The sequence below is a fragment of the Gobius niger genome (genome assembly GCF_951799975.1).
Source record: "Gobius niger genome assembly, chromosome: 17".
Lineage (NCBI taxonomy): Eukaryota > Metazoa > Chordata > Actinopteri > Gobiiformes > Gobiidae > Gobius > Gobius niger.
In genome coordinates, this window is record NC_136868.1 from 12,307,530 (window position 1) to 12,321,194 (window position 13,665).

The 13,665-nt window shown below is 42.8% G+C and overlaps 1 protein-coding gene across 1 annotated transcript in view; it reads left to right on the forward strand.

Moving 5' to 3' along the window:
• The window catches only part of pdgfra (platelet-derived growth factor receptor, alpha polypeptide), a 424,693-nt gene that overhangs the window by 212,477 nt on the left and 198,551 nt on the right, over positions 1–13,665 (forward strand). The gene's annotated exons all lie outside the window — the stretch shown is intronic.

Here is a 13,665-nt window from a genome sequence, read left to right on the forward strand (position 1 = left end):
GTTTGGTGAAGAAGGAGAGATGACCTAGAAAACAAGGTTTAATGCGTTAATGGACCTACAGGGTGGACTAAGGGCAGCACGATTAGGACAAACCAATGTCCTATTTTGATGAATGTTATATAAGTCAAAGCACCATTAGTAGTTAAAAAAAAAAATCACTGCTTAACGCTTTAGATTGTGAAAGCAGAGGTGGAAAATGTCTATCGCCTACTTTTACTAATTGAAAGTACTTTCTTTATATAGCTGTGGTGGAGACTGCTCTGTTGACTTTTGCTACAACCTTTCTACTATTATTTAGTAAAAGCAGTTTTCCAACTCTGAATGTAGTCTACATTTTTGTAGCTTTTCCATTTTATCATCAACAGACTATGTGATTCCGCCAGTAGTTCAAGCCAAGATGATTGGTCAAGAAGACGGCATGACTCCAATCGTAGTTCAAACCGAGATCGCTGGTCGGGTGGAGGCAGAAAGGTAGAGTATATCTTATTGTGTGTAATAAGTTTATGATTAAGAACAAAAGTCACTGTCACTCTCCGTTAACGCTGACACTATCTTACTATGCAGAGCTCATCATCCGTGGAGGACAGGGCTACTCATCTATTCACTTCATCTGACTCCATGTGTCCCTCTGATCCCTGTAAGTGACCTTGGTGCTATAAATAGAATTACGATGGAGAGAGTGGGGTTTAAAAAAAAGAGTGGGGTAATGGAGATGTGGCGTGTGCACATTTCTATAACCCTGCAGTATCTCCCTGAAGTGAGCAGAGTGGGCGGAGCCTGTCAGAACGCTGCCTGTTGTAAGGGTAGAGCAAGGTCTCAGAAACAAAGTGAAAATAGAATTGTATTCATTGAAAGAACAATGTACTGAGAAGTACAATGCAGTATATTGCAATGCAAAGGTATACCCAACAGGAACAAAACAGCTTGGAAATCCTGACTAAGATCATGGCTCAAAATCTGTAAATGTAACCCCAGGCGCTGCACTGTTGCCTATTGCTCCTCCTGACCTGAGGGAGTGGTTGAAGGGTGGGTCAAATGCAGGGGACAAATTTCCCTTTATGGACAGTACAGTCTACAAAATATGACAAATTTGCAACATTAAAAAAAAAATATATATACAATGACATAATTCATTAATTCACGTATTTACACTGATCTTTGGGAAAACAGGTTACATAATGTAATGTCACACCCAAAAATAAATCAGAGAATAAAAATCTATTTGGAAATTTGCCAAATACTGAAAAATGTATTCAGTATTTGGCAAGTTCAGCGTCACGCATTCTTGTTCCTTTTACAGATTATATTTGGTTGGACATTGGTGCAGATGTAGGGTTTGGTGTGTACCGTTGATTAAATGTGTCTAGTCTGTAGCTGTCATCAACTTAGACATGTCACTGTTTCTTCGTTTCATTCATTTAACTTTAACATCTGCGCAATGTGGAAGTAATGCAGTGTTTCCACATTGCACATCAGTGAAAATTTGGGATGGACCCTGAAAGCAGACAAACTGACCTCAAGAAACCCCAGAGACCACACAGCATCAGGCCCTGCAGCTGCACACATGACTGATGGAGATGTGTGTGTGTGTGCGTGTGTGTGTGTGTGTGTGTGTGTGTGTTTGTGAAGCTGAACACATGTCTAAATAAACAAACGTGAGCAGTTGAAGGACCGAGGTGAACTTCCACGAGCGCGTGTGCCCTGTGTCTGTCTGTGCTAAAAACTCTTACTCCATGGGGACAATGTGGGTCTCAATTAATCGTCCATAATGAGGCTTATGGTACATGTAGGGTTAAGGTTGAGCAGTGTCAATGAAAGCACGCCCCGCACACTTGCATAGTCTCTGACCATGTGCCGGAGGGATCATGCATCCATTCTTGGGTCAATAGGGAAAAAAAATCTTGGTTTGGAAACAGGTGACAAATAATAATAGACGATTTACTGGATGAACTCATATTGCACCACAACATCTCACAATACACCGAACACATTATTCTGTGTTAATGCATTGGAAGTTATTTTGCATTTATAATGAGTTACATAATATGTTCTAGTTTTCGCCTATTTTGTTTAAAGATATATATTTTACTCTCTGCATCGGTATTGACTGAAATCAGTAGATACCCAAAAATCAATTCTCTCAAGCTGGATTGGTGCGTCTCTAGGATAAGGTATGTCAGATCATTACATTATTGTGGAGTGGTTTTGTGCCAGCACACTGGTCAAGAGAAAATGATGCTTTATTGCATGGAGTTTATCCAGGTGTGAGCCCATGAGTGCTGTCATTCTCCGCACTTCCTTCTGGTCTTTGTAGTGAAGCGCTGATATCCAGGAAGACTCAGTGGCCAAAGCACACATGAGAACAGGCCATATCTTTATCTTCAAAGCTCTGAAAATAGATGATGGGCTTAGAACCCCTCTGCCCCTCAGTCACCCCCTGTGAGCCCCCACTGCCTGGTGAGGCTGTGCCAGCGCCCCCTAATGCAACCAAAATATCAAACATCCTGCAGACTTTGGCTTTGAACCCTCCACTTTGAAGTACATCTCTGCAGCTTTTATCTAGGCCACTCCCCTTTTATAAGTTATAGCCCCACCCCCTTTTGTGATGTAGATGTGATAAAAATAGCTCATAGGAAAAAGATGCTTGGCTGGCAGATTATAGTACAAGAAATGTGCTGTACAGACCCACCGGGGGACCGAGCCAAAGGGGAACCAAGGCCTAGGCTTTCTTTATATAGTCTCTACGTGTTTCTGTGCCACTGCAGTGTACCTGCGGGTCATGTGTTAGCGTAGCACAGGCTCAGTGAAGGTGAGTGGGGCGGCTGCAGCTGTGTTAGTAGGTCAGCACAGTCACTTGAGCAGCGCAGCATGTTTCTCTGTGTCCTTCCACCTGGCACAGACACACTCATTGCATATCAAAGCTCTGCACATGTGTAAGTCCTTTATGGTGCTGCAGTTTCAGCAACAGATGCCCTTTTGTTACGATAATGTGAGTCTTATTAACCATAGCAGCGCTAAAAGGATATAAAATTCAGCATCAAAGGGTCGCAAGCCAGTGTAGGTTTTATATTGGAACAAAGCCTGTGGATAGGCTGTGTGTAGAGAGCAGTTTCAGGGAACATATCAAGTGCAAAGCCTTTAGCATGTACATTGGCAAATCCCAGCTTGCTTGAAAGCAGATGACTTTCTGGGTGTCAGAAAGCAAAAGTAAAACTACCAGTTACTTGCCACAGTCCTGCGGCAGACTTTCTTTGACAAGCCTACTGAAAGTTGCAGCAATTACAGTCAATTACAGACAATATGTGCAACTTTGCTTTGAGGGATAATGTCATGTCCCTCTGACTGAATTTTAAGATTGGATGAGTTGAGCAGTTTGGGAACAGTGTCACTACAGGAGAAATAGCACACATCTGTCCTTGCTGAATGCTGCATGAGAGGGCGGCACACTGGCCTAAAATAATCAGTTCTATCTTAAAACCTTTCCTCTGTGGAACATTAGCATGAGAACGAAACTCACGCTAGCACAATCGGTGGCAATTAGCCCCCGGCCATTAGCTCTGTTATACGCTGCCAAGCGTGGAAGTCCGTCTGTCTTCAAACAAACGCAACAGGTACAAACGATTACTCACTCACGCTAGCGGCCAGTGCGTGTGCGTGGACAAGGCACTGTTTACGCTGAGTGCATCTGCTCTCTTAAGCACCATTAACGTGGGAGAGAGGTATGAGCCTACAAAGAGGGTGTATCATGCAGAGGCGGAGAGCAAAAACTTACCTCGTGTACACATACAGCCTATGTTACATCACAGTATCAGCTGGGATAGGCAGCTTCAGTGAGAGAAGGTCATTGACTATGTTCCTAGTCAAGTTAAACTCAGCTATACTATCCAATGATATTTAAAACAACTATAATTTACCTGGCAAGCACACTAGTTAGTCGTAATTTCTACTCTTTACATTGTTTTAGTTACATTTTGGTAATAGCTAATTCAGATTCACCAATTGTTATCTTTCTGCTTTGTTGTGTATTATTCATATTCTATTGCTATTAGTCCATGTTTTTTCTCGGAAATTTCCTGTAATTCTTGTCCTTTTGCCAATCCCTTCCAGGCACATTTGTTTTTGTTTTCTTTTTTAACATCCAGGTGTGAGAGGTAAGGCAATGTCGGGTCATCCAATGGATAGGCAAAAAAACCCTCCTTTGTGTCTTGTTTTTTCTCCATACATACACATACATAATCTGGTATTATCTCTCCCTTTGTTTCACTTGTGCTGAAAACCGCTCGGAGCCACTCTCACATTAGGGGTCTTCTGTGGAATAAAGTCGGGATGGCGTCCAGATGTTGAGGCGTGTGTATTTTGTGCCTCTACTCTCTTCAAAGGAACATTTCTGTGTTTGTGTATTGTAGGTTTACGCACAAAGTCATGTTGAGCAACGTGTGTGACTTGGAACTCATTGTGTTGCTCGGTCACGTAAAATTTGTGCATTATAACAACTGGGACCATTAACTGTGCAGCCGAGCGTTTGACACGTTGGCTTTTATTGATGGGGAGAGGGCGAGTTGCAACATTGCGAGACTGATTTGATAGATACCTTTAACGGGCCGTGGCTGTTTTAGTTGTGACTCAGGTTCTTGTACACACAGAGCATTTCCAGCATTACCAGTCGTTTTCCATTGCAGACAAGCCGTTGTTTGTGCTTGGTGGATAAGTGTTCCCCATCGTATCTCCTCTCAAGACGGGTTGTACCATTAGAAGTTAACCAACTCCTAATGGATTGGTATTTATTCGACGTTCTGCCAAATAAAGATCACTTTAACTGCCAAGTGCAAACAACGGCTTAATGACGTTTGTCCCCAATGATTACGAATGCAACATACTACAGTGTTAGGTGACCTGACCTTCCTTCATTCTGTGTAAATAGAGAATTGTGAATGAACGTATTGTATGTGATACTAATCGAAGACATTTGTTTTGCCATTGGGAAACATTGTTGCAATCGGTATTAATATTTCCTCTTATGTTGCGCTCCAAATAAACCCAGTGTTCTTTTGTCGAGTCTGAAGATGCAACTCAAAGCCCTAACAGTGTTGTTAAAAGAGAGTATTTATTTGAGCAATTTACGTTTTTTTTCAAGGAAGCTATGGATAACGGTTGACTGAGAAAAGAAAACACAACAATGCCCAAAAGAAGTAAGCTGAAAACAAAGCTTATTTATGCCTACCCCCATTCTACTTATTTATATTCTTTGTAAATGTGTACAATCCATTAGCCACTCCCCTCGCCTAAATCTGTTAATGTGAGGTGTAGCAAAAAGGTAAAACTCTCGCTGTCAGGAAAATGACTTTGCCAGCTCGACACCACAGACTTCTGCTGCAAATAACAATAAAGAGGCAGAGAACAAAATGGTTTATGTTGTCAGCCTCTCTTCAGTCTTCAATTTGGAGCTTAGGGGAATAGGCTCTACAAAACTCAAAGGACAATAGATGATAAAACATGGCTCCGGGGCAGCTGAATTGAATTTGATGGCTGGATTATATGATAGTTTGTCTTCATTTACAGAAAGCAGCATTATTGCGTAAAGGCAGACATTTGCCCCAAAAGAGGCAGACTCGTTTCTCCGAACAATAGCCCTCACCAGATGATGTGGTCAAAACAGGCAAACCATTCTTCACGGCAACAAACAGAGGAAAATAGTGGTTATGTTTGAAATCTGACCATAGGAAAAGAAATGTTTTGATAGGTTTAGAAATCAAATGAGTACAGCTGTGACTGTGAGAGGCGCTCGGCGGGCCAGGAAAGGAAGAGAGTTCAGCTTCTTGACAGCCTTGTGTGTCTTGTGTGACCATTCATGTCCAGGGACCAACTTACACTTCTCTCTTTTGTTCCCATCTAGATTTTCAAAGATCCCCAAAGACCCTCTGTGCGACTACGGATAGGTAAGTTCAAATATGATTCATTTCCCGTACATTTTGGAACAAACTCTTGTGTCGCCGACCTCACATATTAAGGATTTCTGGGCTGATTGCTCTGCTCTTGACATTTTTTTTACGACGGTACTCCGAGCTCAACTGCCCAATGGCCAAATAAGGCATAGACGCAGACAGCAGAATGTTTGTGCCTTCTGTCTCCTGTTTATCAGTGTCCTCGTCGTTCCCCTCACTCCCCTCTTCCGATCCATGTCATAACCCCCAGCTCTCTCCCACCACGTAGCTTAGATTTATGTCCGTATTTTAAAAAGCTCCTCTTCCTTACCCCGCGCTGCACTCGTCCCTCTAGTGTTTGCTTATTTGCTTTGGATGCTGTCTGTCTAGTCTGCCTCCCCCTTGTTCGAATGTCTCTTCAGCTTCCCCCCCTTTCATGTAACTCATTTTATTTCTGAAACTTTTCTACTCCAGATTTGTCCACGTGTGCATCGGTGACCTGCCAAATCCCCACATCCTCAAGGGACTGTGTGTTCCGATAAGAAAAAATACCAGCCGTTTCCTGTGTATTTTATGAATGATTTCCGTTTTTTTTTCCAAGCGTTTCTGCAGTGAAAGAATGAAAGAAGATGGTCCTGGCTTGTGCTTTTACTGATGCTGCTCAGATCTCCCTCGGGGATATTAGGAACAGCAGGTATTCCTGGCGCACTCTCGCAGCATGTGATGCGGCAGTGGCCAAAGGCTGTAACTGTAATGGACACATTTGGGCTGCAAAAAGAAGGGAAATTCTAATCCCAGGATCAGATGAGGGTGCAATATTTATTTTTTTATTGTTACGGTTAGGGTGATGAAAATGATACTGTTACTCGCTTGAGGTAATATAACAACAACAAAATTGGATGTAAGATTATACATTTGAGTATTTTCAAATCAAAGTCCAATAAGGACACCTGAACCCTGACCTTTCTCAACTGTTCTGTACTTTTGCTGAGCTCTGACTAAACGAGCATGTTCCACTTGGTGAATATTTTTCGTGGCTCGGGGCGTCTGTATAACACAACAATGCTTTGTCTAATAGGATTTGTTATGATTCACAGAGAAAGTGCTGTCGCTGTAATTTGGACATGAACTCGCCCAGATTGCACTCATTTTCCCATAAACTGTTTGCCCTTGTGGAAGTGTTTTGATGAACCATTAAGCATAAAGTTATTATCCCCACGCCAAGGCCTCGCCGCCAGCTAACGCCCACTCTTCAGCCTGTCTCTGCATCAGAGCGGCTTCATTCATAAACAGAACTATGTGACTGTGTCTGTGACTCTTATGTGCACTGTGTTTAAATACTGAGCAGCCTGTTTGGTCTTCCACCTGTTAGAAAGGCGCTCCGTTGGCCCAGCTTCTTACAGGCCGTCCTGCCCGCCCTCGGAAGTTTTCAATTAGAAGCATGTGTGTGTTTGGACCCCATGGACAATCATAAGATGTGCATCGTTTCAGAAACACATCTACTACGATTTCATTTACGAGTTGGCCAGAGCGCCCTGATGGTTGACTGTGAGCCAGTCACATCAAACAGTTGGCAAACACAGCTGCCTTTGGAAACGGCTTTGATCAGAGTGAGCCGCTTGTTTTCATTCATTGATTGAAAAGTGTTTTTACTGATCTTGTGCATGTTAGGACGCTTTCACTGTGGATTACATGAGTATGTCTGTGATGGCTGCAGAAGAGCTCCGTAAAAAGGTGGGGACTGTTGGAAGGTGATGTGAGTCACACAAAGGGGACACCGTGACATTGATCTATATTTACCTATGGTTGCATCTTTCAGACATGTGCTGGACTTTTATTCTAAAAGCAAACAGGCCTTGCTTTGAGGAGTATGTCAGAAGTCATTAAGTTTTAATATTTTTTTGGAGTCTTCAAAAACCTTTTATAACAGCTATTGCATACTTTAGTGTTTCTTACTGCGGAAATCCTGTCAAAACATTTCTATAAATAATTTTGAATACTATATTTGAAACACCTATAAAATGCATTTATATAGCAAATGTGCGCAGCAGCTCTCTTGTGGTCCATTTGTCTTCCTGTGTGATCCTGATCCAGGTTGCTTTCTTTAGATAAATTTCCCTCTCCCCTGCTCTCTCTGATGTACGCAGATTCATCTGTCTGCTCTGCAGATATGTCCTCAGGCAACATATAGTGGCTTGGTTTTTATCCATAATGCCAACCTGCTCCGCTCTGCTCAGCTTTGCATGTGCGTTTTAAACCTGTCTGCTTATATAGACACATTTGTCAAGCACAGAAAGAATGATTAGTTGTTTAGTTCTCTGGCGGCTCTGAAGAACAAAGATCAGGGAGGGGAGTGGTCTGTTTGCCAGGTGAGGTAGGAAGTAGGGTTGGCACCAGCACAGGGCAGTATTTCAGTTGATGTAGTGAGGTATTTGAAAAGAGGCAAAGAGGTTCTGCAGGGGACAGAAAACAGACACGGGTATTGTATACGTGGTCAGGAAAATAGTTTAAAAGTAGATAATATTTTGCATATGTCTGAATGTTTCATATTTAAGGTATGCATTGTTACAGGGCAGGAATGGAGCTTTGGGTTGAATTGCGTACATCCTTGTAGTTTAGAGCTATAATCTAAACTGCTATGGCTTTTGTGGAGAAACGCAGAGCATTGCAAAAGCGACTATTGTGACAGAAATCAGGACTATTGCAAGGCCAGGAGAAATTATTGCCCGCATATGCACAGCTATTTTTATTGTTTTGGTGCAGTGAGGGGAGAAGTTGCTGCATCCGCTAAGAAATAATTGAGTTTGTTGAGTGTCCTCCCTGTGGCTCCCAAATGATAAGAACTCTCCACTCCACTCTCGACTCAGTGGACTGTTTCACTGTCTGAATGCTGTTCCTCCTCATGCGTGCACTGGCCAAATCTGTCCTACATATCCTGTGCACAGTCAGCGCTGACCCGGGCCCAGATATTTAATTAATGTCATTAATATTATCCACTGTGGCAGCTTTAACACTACAGCATTGAACCCCCTGTGTAGTCCTCACATGAACCTTCCTCACGCTGGGAGAAGGAGAGCACAGTGTTCTGCTGCAAAAGGCCGTTTCCTACGTTTTCACCTCACACGTAGCAGGACCTGCCTCAAGCACACTGCTCACTGTGCCTGACCTGTCAGTGGTCTGCAGCACTGTACAACTAAGGTCTCCAAAATATAGCTTATTTGTGGAGCCTTTTCCCATGACACAAGTGCTTCATGTAGTGCTGGAGATTTGTTCTTGATTCACTCCACACACAGTGGTGGTAAGCTTCGTATAGCTACAGCTTCCCATGGGGTAGTCTGAACAAGGTTAGTCTACCCCACTGTAGACTGATGTGCGACTGCACACATCTGCACCAACGGTCCCTCTGACCACCATTAATGTACGCACATGCATCCCTATTGTACATGTTTTTAGTGGTAGGGGAAAGTGGAGTGCCCACAGAGAAAAGCTCCGTCCCTCTAGCTAACCGCTGCACCACCGTGCTGCCGCGGCTTTTATCTTTAATGAAGTAATTCTTGTGTACATCACTCATAATATAGCCTCAGGGGGTATAATATAAAGGCCATAATATACCTGTGGGTATGATCTAGCCATAGGCTAATTTGGGTCTCGTCCAGACAGGGATATACAATGGCCTACAATGGAGTCACTGTGCCATTTTCTCTATAAATCCCATAATCCCAAAATAGTACTTTTTTACAAATCAAATCCCTTTGCCAGCTAATGTGGGAGCGTCACTCTTAATTACTCCACAGATTTACCGCAGCTGATCTGACAAAGTGAAGCATATCTCATTGTCTAAAGTTAAACTCCTTATACGTCTAGGCTGGGGCTGTGTGGAATGGGCCGATCACAGATTTTGGGTTATAAATTGAAAGCTTTGTTGAAACTTGTGGGTCATCTGAGGGAAGTGGGACATGCATGGGGACAGCTGGGAGGCTTTAGGCGAACATCGGAAACAGAGCATTCACATATGCTTGACAGGCACACAGGGCTACGCTAAGGGATTCTTACTGTTCGCATGTTCAAGTGTTGTGAAGTCACTGTCCCCCTGGTATAGTTCATGGCAGCCTCTCCTCCTGTTGGTGTTTTACCCTATACACAGCTCGCATGATCAGTCTCCATATACACTGTCCCACACATGTAAAGGGCTTCATGTGCTGCTGCACTGATTTATGACTGTGCCGTGTTCTATTTTAGGAGCACAGCCAGAGGGACGCGTCGTCAAGCTGTGGGTGGGAGCTGTCAGGGAGAAACGCCTCTGCGCTGTTGTCATCACATGTCCTCAATGAGCATCGATGGGGGAGCTTGTGGAAAAATACCTAAAAGTTTCAAATAAGACACAACAACAGTCTCGCCAGTTTGTACATTGATACGTTTTTCTCCAAGATGGCGCTTGCCTCAGATATCCAAGTTAGCGTTTTATTATGGGCCTTAACAGTGCAACATACTGTGTATCAACCACCAAGTCACACCAATGTTCCTCTAAAATCTTACTCAACCAATCAAACTTAGTAATAATTAATGATCAAAGCACATTTTCACAGCATGTAGTCTCTATTTATGTATTCTGCATGATACACCGCCTACAGATTCATCAGTGACATACTGTGACAACATATGTTTGGTGGGCTGTTTGTGTTGTTAGCCCAGGTGAGGTTCACACAATCCCTTGTTTCTAAATCACCTCCCTCCTCCAACTTTGATTCATTTTTAGACTCTCTCTTTAGTTTAGTGCCTTTTACTGTTCTAAAATAGCTTATTTGAGCAAAAGAGTGAATTGGCTCTCCCATAATCGCTCTCTATAGACTTCATTAGCAGCTGCTGTAAGGCCACTTTTAGAGTTAACAAAGGATAGAGCTGAGTCTGATAATTGAAAAAAGTCAACTGTAACGTTAAGCATAAAAAACCCAATTAAACCATTTTTAATTCGGAAGAGCAAAGACAGAGCGCTACCTCACACTCACAGCATTCACTGAGAGGCTACTTTTTCAGGAATTACACTTTTTATTTTGTTGCTAGAAACTTTGGATTGTGGGTACTTTTGGATGTTTTTCACAAATATGATCCTGTAACTGCAGCAGTTGGATCTGGAGGATTTAGCGCAGAAAAAATAGGTAGAAGCCAATCCCAGAGTGCCTCGGGGAGATAGACCTGCTCGTACAGCGGACAGAAAATAAAGCCTGCCTCTGTGTCTGATGCCAGTCTTATCCCGGCTTCGGGTTTGGTTCTGAGGCTTCAGCGTGTCTCTCAATGTTCTGTCTTCCCCTACCCACAAACACATTCATTTAGGGCTACAACTTTGTGCATGGACTTTTTTCCCCCATCACTCAAGCCCCACAGATTAGTACAGGTTGTACAGAAATGGTACCCAGATGCTGTAGCACGTTGAATTAATCAGTTTTAGTGTTGTGGAGATTAAATATTCATATCTTATGGACATATGGTAACTAACTAATGACCATAAAACCTACAACTTTAATTAGATGATTTGTTGAAAGAACCACAATGTTAACAATATTACAGTGTTATTCAGTATTTTGTTTATTGTCCCAAAGCACGAGCTGCTTTGCGGCTTTGCGACTTTGCATAGCCTCCTTTTCTGTGAGTTTGTTTTTCGTACAGATCCAAAGTGGCCCCAGACCTCAATATTCTGTCTGATTTCATGCTCACGCTTGAACAACAATATTGGCTTCCAAAGATCGTCTTTGTTTTGACTGAGGCGAAACGATTGGTGCAGGAGCCTTTGCACAACCGTAGCCATTAGCAGGCTGATTCAATAAGATAATGCATTCTGTTACACCAAAGTAAAACGAAGGGCAGCGGTGTAATAGAAATTCATTGCGGTGGGTTCATACAATCAAAAATCGGCTCATGGGATTGTAAACCACTTTCGCTTTGCGGAAAGAGTAGAATCGCCATGTTCTAAAGCTCCACCCCAAAGGAACGTAGCAAATCAATGTGTAGATCTCTGTTTTTTGTGACTTTCTAAACCTGTTCTAAACCTTGATGTTTTATATACAGTAAGTGGCTTTATTTATGTGAATAAGTTTGCATTGATTAAACATGGGAAATTTCATTTATCTGCTTGCATTATGCACATGATTCTTGTTGGGAGTGTTTGACATTAATATTTGACCCTCATCTTCTATGTACTCGTACTCGGTTATCTCAGCATCAAGCCAACCTCAGCCGTCATTCGTCTGTCTTGCTGTGATCATCAGTAATACTTTCCTGTAGCCTATTTTTATTCCACGACTACCCTCCCAACAGGAATACAGTGGGCTTTGTTGTCTAATAAAAGTTTGATGAACGCACACTAAAGCATTATTTTCCCCCAAACTGTGTCTTTGGGAACCATCAGCGTGTGCTTTGTTGTGTGCTCAGTTGTAGTCTGTGTTGGATATAATGGCCCTGAGCAAAAACAAATGTGAGCCCAGGGTCCTAATCTCGCCTGTTAACAGAGGAGCTGTCTCCAAATATTGGATATACTAAGCGCTGTGCTGCAGGGTCCTAAAGGCTCTCTCCTCTCTGTGTTCGCTCTGAGTGGTGATAATTACACTCAGTCTCTATTAAGTGCGCACTTTCACGGCAGACAGATCCAGATGATGCTGTTACATAGAAACACAAATCCTCCCAGTGTGATGTTGTGGAAAGGTCACGATGATTATTTTAGCAGTGGATGCCGAGGCTGCATGTTTGGAGTGAGGTAAACACCGCGCGGCGTCTGCTTGTTATTTGTATGCTCTTTTTATTGCATTAAAGTGCAATTCTGAGTGTTATCAGTTGTTCATCTTCTAAATTGTAGTGTCATCTTATAATGTCTGCTTGGCTCATTCAATGTTGCAAAACTGACAATGGGACGATGAGCACTGCGGCTGGCTTTGGGCATGGGTGAATCAGCCGGCCACCCGGGTGCCAATTTGTGCAAAATCTTTTAAACCTCTGAAGTCCATGCCCTTGCCGTCAGATACTACCTTTCTGACATTTGCAAATTTATGTGGACCAAGAAAACTAGAAGTTCTAAGCTATCATACATCTTACCACCAAAATACCTTGAGCTGGCCATTTTCTCATCACAATAGATGCTGATGGAAGGCTTTGAAATGCTTGCAATTACTTTATTTTGCCAGTAGTTTCCAAACCCAGGCTGCTGCTCAACCTTAGAAGAAGTTGTTGAATTGACTGTTTCCAATTCATTAATAGGAACTGCTTTGACCTATTATGAGAAACTAAGTGGTTGTAGTGGCAATGACATTTGTTTGTCCAAAAAAAAAGCAGCTGGTCTCCATAGAGTCCAGAGACCATTGCAGGTGAGAGGAGATGGCAGAGAGAATCCTTGTTTGTTTAGTGCGCGCCCTGCTGTGACACCGGTGTTTAGCTCTTTTGTTGCTGTGAGTCAAAGTGCAGCCTCACATCTTCATCAGAGCACAAGGCTCCAATAGAGTAAACAGCAGCAGCTGACACGAGCCTACAACTCTGTTCCCCTGGGCTCTGCCTTAATGCTTCCCCTTAGGAGCGGAGGGAAAGGCCAGGCACTTGGTCGTGTGGCCTCGCTGGGTGTGTGTTTTCTATTAGTTCCCAGAAGAAAGACTATTTTTCATTTTCTTCAAATGGGAAAAAATACTCTACATATGTGTCATTTTGCAGAAGGGAGGGCCGAGTGAGGAGCAGGGACAGTGAGGAGTGCAGAGAACAGCAATAT